Genomic DNA, 10,116 nt, shown 5'->3' on the forward strand with positions numbered 1-10,116 from the left:
GGGTCTATCAGGGCAGCACAAGATTGAGGTGCAGACAACTTTGGTCTGGGCTCCATCCTTCGATATATGGATTTTTGCAGTCAGGTCCCGGGCCAGGGGCCCCTGGGCACATCCTTTGTCCCTTTTCCCTGGGAAAGAACATTCACAGGTCCAGGTTCCTGATGTCAGTTTGTAGGGCTCCCTTGGGTCTATCAGGGCAGCACAAGTTTGTGGTGGGGACAACTTTGGTCTGGGGACCATCCTTCGATATAAGGATTTTTTGCACTCAGGTCCCAGCCCAGGGGCCCCTGGGCACATCCTTTGTCCCTTTTCCCTGGGAAAGAAAACTCACCAGTCCAGGTTCCTGATGTCAGTTTGTAGGGCTCTCTTGGATCTATCAGGGCAGCACAAGTTTGAGGTGGGGACAACTTTGGTCTGGGGTCCATCCTTCGATATAAGTATTTTTTGCAGTCAGGTCCCAGCCCAGGGGCCCCTGGGCACATGCTTTGTCCCTTTTCCCTGGGAAAGAAAATTCACAGGTCGAGGTTCCTGATGTCAGTTTGTAGGGCTCCCTTGGGTCTATCAGGGCAGCACAAGTTTGAGGTGGGGACAATTTTGGTCTGGGATCCATCCTTCGATATAAGGATTTTCCTCAGTCAGGTCCCGGGCCAGGGGCCACTGGGCACATCCTTTGTCCCTTTTCCCTGGGAAAGAAAACTCACAGGTCCAGGTTCCTGATGTCAATTTGTAGGGCTCCCTTGGGTCTATCAGGGCAGCACAAATTTGAGGTGGGGACAACTTTGGTCTGGGGTCCATCCTTCGATATAAGGATTTTTTGCAGTCAGGTACCAGCCAAGGGGCCCCTGGGCACATCCTTTGGCCATTTTCACTGGGAAAGAAAACTCACAGGTCCAGGTTCCTGATGCAAGTTTGTAGGTCTCCCTTGGGTATATCAGGGCAGCACAAGATTGAGGTGGGGACAACTTTGGTCTGGGGTCCATCCTTCGATATAAGGAGTTTTTACAGTCAGGTCCCAACGCAGGGGCCCCTGGGCACATCCTTTGTCCCTTTTCCCTGGGAAAGAAAACTCACAGGTCCAGGTTCCTGATGTCAGTTCGTAGGGCTCCCTTGGGTCTATCAGGGCAGCACAAGTTTGAGGTGGGGACAACTTTGGTCTGGGGTCCATCCTTCGATATATAAGGATTTTTTCCCGTCGGGTCCCAGCCCAGGGGCCCCTGGGCACATCCTTTGTCACTTTTCCCTGGGAAAGAACATTCACAGGTCCAGGTTCCTGATGTCAGTTTGTAGGGCTCCCTTGGGTCTATCAGGGCAGCACAAGTTTGAGGTGGGGACAACTTTGTTCTGGGCTCCATCCTTCGATATAAGGATTTTTTGCAGTCAGGTCCCAGGCCTGGGGCCCCTGGGCACATCCTTTGTCCCTTTTCCCTGGGAAAGAAAACTCACAGGTCCAGGTTCCTGATGTCAGTTTGTAGGGCTCCCTTGGGTCTATCAGGGCAGCACAAGTTTGTGGTGGGGACAACTTTGGTCTGGGGACCATCCTTCGATATAAGGATTTTTTGCAGTCAGGTCCCAGCCCAGGGGCCCCTGGGCACATCCTTTGTCCCTTTTCCCTGGGAAAGAAAACTCACAGGTCCAGGTTCCTGATGTCAGTTTGTAGGGCTCCCTTGGGTCTATCAGGGCAGCACAAGTTTGAGGTGGGGACAACTTTGGTCTGGGCTCCATCCTTCGATATAAGGATTTTTTTGCATTCAGGTCCCGGGCCAGGGGCCCCTGGACACATCCTTTGTCCCTTTTCCCTGGGAAAGAACATTCACAGGTCCAGGTTCCTGATGTCAGTTTGTAGGGCTCCCTTGGGTCTATCAGGGCAGAAAAAATTTGAGGTGGGGACAACTTCCATCTGGGGTCCATCCTTCGATATAAGGATTTTTTGCAGTCAGTGCCCAGCCCAGGGGCCCCTGGGCACATCCTTTGTCCCTTTTCCCTGGGAAAGAAAACTCACAGGTCCAGGTTCCTGATGTCAGTTTGTAGGTCTCTTTTTGGTCTATCAGGGCAGCACAAGTTTGAGGTGGGGACAACTTTGGTTTGTGATCCATGCTTCGATATAAGGATTTTTTGCAGTCAGGTCCAGGGCCAGGGGCCCCTGGGCACATCCTTTGTCCCTTTTCCCTGGGAAAGAAAACTCACCAGTCCAGGTTCCTGATGTCAGTTTGTATAGCTCCCTTGGGTCTATCAGGGCAGCACAAGTTTCAGGTGGAGACAACTTTCGTCTGGGGTCCATCCTTCGATATAAGGATTTTTTGCAGTCAGGTCCTGGGCCTGGGGCCCCTGGGCACATTCTTTGGACATTTCCCCTGGGAAAGAAAACTCACAGGTCCAGGTTCCTTATGTCAGTTTGTAGGGCTCCCTTGGGTCTATCAGGGCAGCACAAGTTTGAGGTGGGGACAATTTTGGTCTGGGGTCCGTCCTTCGATATAAGGATTTTCCTCAGTCAGGTCCCGGGCCAGGGGCCCCTGGGCACATCCTTTGTCCCTTTTCCCTGGGAAAGAAAACTCACAGGTCCAGGTTCCAGATGTCAATTTGTAGGGCTCCCTTGGGTCTATCGGGGCAGCACAAGTTTGAGGTGGGGACAACTTTGGTCTGGGGTCCATCCTTCGATATAAGGATTTTTTGCAGTCAGGTCCCAGCCAAGGGGCTCCGGGGCACAACCTTTGTCCCTTTTCCCTGGGAAAGAAAATTCACAGGTCCAGGTTCCTGATGTCAGTTTGTAGGGCTCCCTTGGGTCTATCAGGACAGCACAAGTTTGAGGTGGGGACAATTTTGGTCTGGGGTCCGTCCTTCGATATAAGGATTTTTGCAGTCAGGTCCCGGGCCAGGGGCCCCTGGGCACATCCTTTGTCCCTTTTCCCTGGGAAAGAAAACTCACAAGTCCAGGTTCAAGATGTCAATTTTTAGGGCTCCCTTGGGTCTATCAGGGCAGCACAAGTTTGAGGTGGGGACAACTTTCTTCTGGAGTCCATCCTTCGATATATGGATTTTTTGCAGTCAGGTCCCAGGCCAGGGGCCCCTGGGCACATCCTTTGTCCCTTTTCCCTGGGAAAGAAAACTCACCAGTCCAGGTTGCTGATGCAACTTTGTAGGGCTCCCTAGGGTGTACCAGGGCACCACAAGTTTGAGGTGGGGACAACTTTGGTCTGGGGTCCATCCTTCGATATAAGGATTTTCCTCAGTCAGGTCCCGGGCCAGGGGCCCCTGGGCACATCCTTTGTCCCTTTTCCCTGGGAAAGAAAACTCACAGGTCCAGGTTCCTGATGTCAGTTTGTAAGTCTCTCTTGGATCTATCAGGGCAGCACAATTTTGAGGTGGGGACAACTTTGGTCTACGATCCATCCTTCGATATAAGGATTTTTGCAGTCAGGTCCTGGGCCAGGGGCCCCTGGGCACATCCTTTGGCCCTTTTCCCTGGGAAAGAAAATTCACAGGTCCAGGTTTCTGATGTCAGTTTGTAGGGCTCTCTTGGGTTTATCAGGGCAGCATAATTTTGAGGTGGGAACAACTTTGGCCTGGGGTCCATCCTTTGATATAAGGATTTTTGCACTCAGGTCCCAGCCCAGGGACCCCTGGGAACATCCTTTGGCCATTTTCCCTGGGAAAGAAAACTCACCAGTCCAGGTTCCTGATGTCAGTTTGTAGGGCTCCCTTGGGTGTATCAGGGCAGCACAAGTTTGAGGTGGGCACAACTTCGGTCTGCGATCAATCCTTCGATATAAGGATTTTCCTCAGTCAGGTCCCGGGCCAGGCGCCGCTGGGCACATCCTTTGTCCCTTTTCCCTGGGAAAGAAAACTCACAGGTCCAGGTTCCTGATGTCAGTTTGTAGGGCTCCCTTGGGTCTATCAGGGCAGCACAAGTTTGAGGTGGGACAACTTTGGTCTGGGGTCCATCCTTCGATATAAGGATTTTCCTCAGTCAGGTCCCAGGCCAGGCGCCGCTGGGCACATCCTTTGTCCCTTTTCCCTGGGAAAGAAAACTCACAGGTCCAGGTTCCTGATGTCAATTTCTAGGGCTCCCTTGGGTCTATCGGGGCAGCACAAGTTTGAGGTGGGGACAACTTTCTTCTGGGGTCCATCCTTCGATATAAGGATTTTTTGCAGTCAGGTCCCAGCCAAGGGGCCCCTGGGCACATCCTTTGTCCCTTTTCCCTGGGAAAGAAATCTCACCAGTCCAGGTTCCTGATGCAACTTTTTAGGGCTCCCTTGGGTCTATCAGGGCAGCATAATTTTGAGGTCTGGACAACTTTGGTCTGGGGTCCATCCTTCGATATAAGGATTTTTGCAGTCAGGTCCCGGGCCTGGGGCCCCTGGGCACATCCTTTGTCCCTTTTCCCTGGGAAAGAAAACTCACAGGTCCAGGTTCCTGATGTCAGTTTGTAGGGCTCCCTTGGGTCTAGCAGGGCAGCACAAGTTTGAGGTGGGGACAACTTTGGTCTGGGGTCCATTCTTCGATATAAGGATTTTCCTTAGTCAGGTCCCGGGCCAGACGCCGCTGGGCACATCCTTTGTCCCTTTTCCCTGGAAAGAAAACTCACAGGTCCAGGTTCCTGATGTCAGTTTGTAGGGCTCTCTTGGGTCTATCAGGGCAGCACAAGTTTGAGGTGGGGACAACTTTGGTCTGGGGTCCATCCTTCGATATAAGGATTTTTTGCAGTCAGGTCCAGGGCCAGGGGCCCCTGGGCACATCCTTTGTCCCTTTTCCCTGGGAAAGAAAACTCACAGGTCCAGGTTCCTGATGTCAGTTTGTAGGGCTTCCTTGGTTTTATCAGGGCAGCACAAGTTTGAGGTGGGGACAACTTCGGTCTGGGGTGCGTCTTTCGATGTATTGACCTTTTGCATTCATGGCCCAGCCCAGGACCAGGGGCCCCTGGGCACATCCTTTGGCCATTTTCCCTGGGAAAGAAAACTCACCAGTCCGGGTTCCTGATATCAGTTTGTTGGGCTCCCTTTGGTCTATCAGGGCAGCACAAGTTTGAGATGGGGACAACTTCGGCCTCAGATATGTAATTGGATGTATGGGTTTTTTTCAATTATGTCCCAGCTCAGGACCAGTGTCCCCTGGGCAGGTGCCTTGATTTTGAGGAAGTTTATGTTTAGAATGTATGATTTTTTTGGCTTAAAGTAAAAAATTTATATTTTATTTTTAGTGAGGTTTATTTTTTTTGTTGCTTACTGCTATATTTTGTGATATTTGTGTTAGGTTAGTTGTAGGGATAGCTTTACTTTTATACGTTGAAACGAGGGTCGTGCGTACTGGTGTTCATAAAGGTTTAATATTTTTATGGTTCTGATATGTTAGGTTAATGAAATTAAGAAGTTTACAAGCCTTTTTTTTGTTTTTATTTCGATACGGGCAGGGTTTTCTTAGTTTTAAGGATTTGTTTGGCATAGATTTTAGAGGCGTAATTGAGGGGATAGGACAGGGTGTCTCTGTTAATCTATTTGGTAATTTGTATACTGGGTAAATAAAATTAATATTTTGGTAGGATTTTGGGGTTTTGTTACTTTATTTATTTATGAATTTGTGTGCCTGCAGCTGTAGTGTCTCTGCTGCAAGTCTCAGTATCCATTCATGTTTGTGTGCGTCAGGCAGTCCACTCGTGTACCAGCGAGTCCCCCCTGCAAGCGGCCGCAGAGCCGCTCCTTCGCTCTCCCGGGAATTCGGGGAGCGGCACACGGCTCTGCGACGAAGCCTTGATCTTTGTCACTTGGAGGTGGCACCAGGGAGCCTCAGGAGCGGCCGAGGAGTTGCTGTAAGTCGGGGAACTACTAGTGAGGGGGACCAGGGTCCACTCGAGTTTTGGGAACGCCACCTCACCTCGCCTGCTCTTCAGCCAGGCAGACCCTGCCAGGAGGGCGTGGGCGAAGCGTGCGGCCCGAGGAGCCCGGCGTTCTCAGGAGAATAATGGTGAGCAGAGAATTGCTGAGTTGTGGCTGCTGTGCGGCTGAGATCGTGCAGTGATGTTTGGTGTTCTCGATTGTAGCTGAGCACCAGACCACAGCCCGGTGACCATAGGACATTCCCCGCTGGCGAGGCAGCCTCCATTGCCACGCAACGTGGATTCTCATGCCCAGATGCCCGAGAGATAAGTGGAGGGCTAAGGCCCACAGAGGGGGTGAAAGCGGGGTGCTGGGAGGGCATTTTGAATGAGCTTTGGGGGTGGGGATGTGCAAGAAGTGTCCCCTTAGATCAGCTAAAGGGAAAGTGTCTGTTTTGATCACAGTGCTGAGGTGCTCAGGGCAGAGCAGTTCTGGTGTGTGTCCTGTCACTTGTCTCTGGTGCACTCTGTGTTCTTTGGGTCTCTCGGTCCTTTCTTCTCCTCAAAAGCTCTCTCTCCCTGTCCTGTGTCACGGGTGTCTGCACGTATTTGTCCCACAACTGCTCTGCCCTGCTGCATAGCCTGTAATAGCACAAGTCCTGGGGACTTGAAATTTGTAATTTGCGGTGTAGTTGGGCTCTAGATTGTATGGGGAGATTGACATAACATGTTTGGTTATGCTAAGTTGTCCTGCAGCTGTTTGACACTAGTCCTAACTTCCTTTCAGATGCTGACAACTCCAATCAGTGGCAGAGAGCCCCAGTCCTGGGTGAGGGTGTTGCCATGATCAGGTCAGTCATTGTTTGCATTTGCAGGGGCAGCCTGAATGGTGACCATGTTACAGCAGTGTTCTTTGCCTTTATTTTTAGGAGGTCCAGACAGATAGCAGCAGTCAAAGTGGACCAAAGCAGTTGTTTTTGCTCAGCTTTTGGTTTTTGGTGGAACTGTAAGCATCCACTGTTGTTTGTGTGCTTTAGGGAATCCACTCAGAGTACTTATACCACTGTCTCCAACTGGCTGATGGACCGGGTTTCATGCACGTGTGGTCTTGCCAGAAGCATTACAGGACCCTGTGACAGAGCTTTCCAATTTTGCATTTCAAGGTCCCCTCCTGGTAACCCACAGGAATGGGCAAGGAGTTGTGGTGAGACAGGGAAGAGGAGCGAGGGTACCCTCAAGTTGCAGCAATGCCATGTCACCTTGTCTGCCCTTAACCTAGGTGTGCCTTGAGATGACGGTGTCAGAATCCAAGCGCGCCTGAGGTGTGTGGCCCAAGACTTCTTGGGAGACGGTGAGTAGCAGAATTGTCAGGTTCTGGCCCATGTGCTGTTAAGGTAGTGCGCTGACGTTTGGTTTTCTTTCTCTTGGCAGAGCAAGAGATAACAGCCTGATGACAACTGGAACTTCCCAGACAGGCAGGAGGCCTCGTTCTGCACCTGATGAGGAATTGCATCCCCAGATATGTGCAAGATAAGGTGAGAGCTACAGCCCACAGAGGGGATGGAAGAGAGGTGCTGGGTTGGGACTCCCCAGGAGGGGTTTTTGAGTCAGTTTTGGAGATGGGGATGTCCAAGAAGTGTCCCCTTAGGCCAGCTAAAGGGAAAGTGTCTGTTTTGATCACAGTGCTGAGGTGCTCAGGGCAGAGCAGTTCTGGTGTGTGTCTTGTCACTTGTCTCTGGTGCACTCTGTGTTCTTTGGGTCTCTCGGTCCTTTCTTCTCCTCAAAAGCTCTCTCTCCCTGTCCTGTGTCATGGGTGTCTGCACGTATTTTTCCCACAGCTGCTCTGCCCTGCTGCATAGCCTGTAATAGCACAAGTCCTGGGGACTTGAAATTGTTAATGCAGGGTGTAGTTGGGCTCTAGATTGTATGGGGAGATTGACATAACATGTTTGGTGCTGTGACGTTGTCCTGCAGCCGTCTGACACTAGTCCTAACTTCCTTTCAGGTGCTGACAGTTCAGGTCAGTGGCAGAGGGCCCCATTCTTGCGTGAGGTTTTTCCCATGATCAGGTCAGTCATTGTTTGCATTTGCAGGGGCAGTCTGAATGGTGACCATGTTACAGCAGTGTTCTTTGCCTTTATTTTTAGGAGGTCCCGGTAGTTAGCAGCAGTCAAGGTGCTGTGTGCCAAGTGAGCAGTGGACAGAAGGAGTTGTTCTGGCTCATGTCTCCATTTCTGGTGCAATTCTAAGCATCCACTCTTAGTTACTTTGTTTTATTTTAGTCAGTCATCTTGCAAGATATCTCTGGTCCGGATGTCGAAGGCCAGGTGGGTGCAAGCGTAAGGTCTGGGTGGGTGTGCTTTTCAGGGCAGGGGGATGTTGTTTTCACAGAATCTCAGTGTGGGTTTTTTTGCTTTGTTTTTTTTGCAGGTGCTGTCGCTGCCCTAGCTGTGTGAAGGAACAGAGGCGAGCGGGTGAGTTGGCATTTTGGCACGGTGACTCACAGGTGACCCTTATGCAGCAGCATGCTAAGTGTGTACCTTTTTGTTTTTCAGGTATCCTCCAGGCAGCCTGTGGAGTCAAATTGAGGCTTCAGGTGAGCTGGGGCAGCGGTGTGTCGGAGTTTCAGGGATTCCTCTTTTCGTGGGCACTAGTTGCATTTTCTGTTTTGTCTTAGGTACCCTGAGGAGGAGCGTAGCTGAAGTTTGGAAACGGCAGCACTGAAGCGGATGTACAGAACGTCTCGCCGTTCACATCCAACTGACATGGGATTCCATCCGGTTGTCTTGCAAAAGCTAAGTGCTGGGGCCAGTAGGTGGGAGATGGGGGAAAAACCTTCACTATCACAGGAGGCTATTTGATGTTAGCTTGGAGAAGAGGCCCATAGTGGGACGGGCCCCTCGGGAGGGAGAGGGTTTCTCCTCAGCCCCCCCAGAGTCTTCGCCGGGCAGGGCAGTTCCGATCCCTCTCCGCGTTCTCATGACTTTCGCATTGGTGGCCTTCTTTGGCTCTCGACATTGTCGTGGATCTTTTCACCATAGGAGCCCGCCTTCATGTCTGGAGCTATAGCTACAGTCACCCTGTAGTCATTTCTTCCTTCTCTAGGCCTACTGAGCTTCTTAGGCTTTCTCTTAAGTGCTTTGGCACTAACATCTTGAAAGGAGTTGCATGTCATCATCAAGTGCTACTGCCCTAGGGCTTTCTTTTCTTTGGCATCATCAGCCCATGGCTCATCTTGGGCGAGGAATCTTGGGTCCATAAGGTGAAATTGCCAGGCAGTTTCCACTTGTGTCTGTGTCACGTTGTCTGTGTCTGTGTCACGTTGTCTGTGTCTGTGTCACGTTGTCTGTGTCCGTGTCACGTTGTCTGTGTCTTAGGCCTTTGTTACATTTCCATGCTTTAGCAACATCATTTTGTGCCGTATCGGCCATATTTTGCTCACGTACCTTCCTGGATATCAATTATTCTGGCATCTTTACTTATTTACTTTTTGGGACCGGACGATGTACACAAGATGTTCTCATCCATCTTCATTCTCAGTTTTGGTAGCCCTTCTCTTGGACTTCCGTACGGATCTTATTAGCCCTTCATCACCTGACCACAGTAGTTCCGTAGCATCTGCCTTCTCAAAGGATATAGGGCTCAAAAATTAGTCTTCTGGAGAATTATATCAAGTCCTCACTTATCTTGTATCTCTGTCGGCTGACGTTGTATGCACTTATGTTGCACCTACCTGTGTCGGCTTCTATTGTATGTGCGTATGTTGCGCCTACCTATGTTGTCTTATATTGCTTGTGCTTATACTGTATGTACCTACGTTGCCTTATGTTGTTTGTGCTTATACTGTATGTACCTACGTTGCCTTATGTTGTTTGTGCTTACACTGTATGTACCTACGTTGGCTTATGTTATATGCACCTCTGTTGTGGCAATTATGATCGGAGCTGCCTTGCCCGGGCACGTAGTCACGCTCAGGTAGAGCAGTTATAAAGCTTTGCCGTTCATCTGTTCTCTACGGGGTTTGGGGTACAACCCTGATGGGCCCAGAGTTGGTATAGCTCCTAGCTCTCAGATAGTCAGTCACTGACCGCCTCCCCTTGTCTCGTAGGTCCCCGGGTCCCTACAGAATTTCCTGGAATCTACCATTTGACATGGAGGTCCTGCGGTCAGAAGAAGCGTTTAAGCATATTCTTCAGTGCAGCGTTTCACGTAAGGGTGGCAGCCAGCGTGTCAGCAGAAGAATGTGTGAGAGTGTGACTGTCTGTGTCTGTCTGTGAGAGTTTGCGTGTGCTTGTGTCTGCAGCTGTGT

At 50.7% G+C, this 10,116-nt stretch overlaps 1 long non-coding RNA gene across 1 annotated transcript; it reads left to right on the forward strand.

The window, feature by feature from the left end:
• The first annotated feature begins 6,660 nt into the window (after positions 1-6,660).
• Positions 6,661-9,604, forward strand: LOC146767023 (uncharacterized). Its single transcript, XR_014956102.1, has 3 exons — positions 6,661-6,981; positions 7,087-7,158; positions 7,239-9,604. It is a non-coding gene; the product is annotated as an uncharacterized LOC146767023 (long non-coding RNA).
• The last annotated feature ends 512 nt before the right edge of the window (positions 9,605-10,116 follow it).

The sequence above is a fragment of the Lonchura striata genome, chromosome 6, assembly GCF_050655825.1.
Source record: "Lonchura striata isolate lonStrDom1 chromosome 6, ASM5065582v1, whole genome shotgun sequence".
Taxonomy (NCBI): domain Eukaryota; kingdom Metazoa; phylum Chordata; class Aves; order Passeriformes; family Estrildidae; genus Lonchura; species Lonchura striata.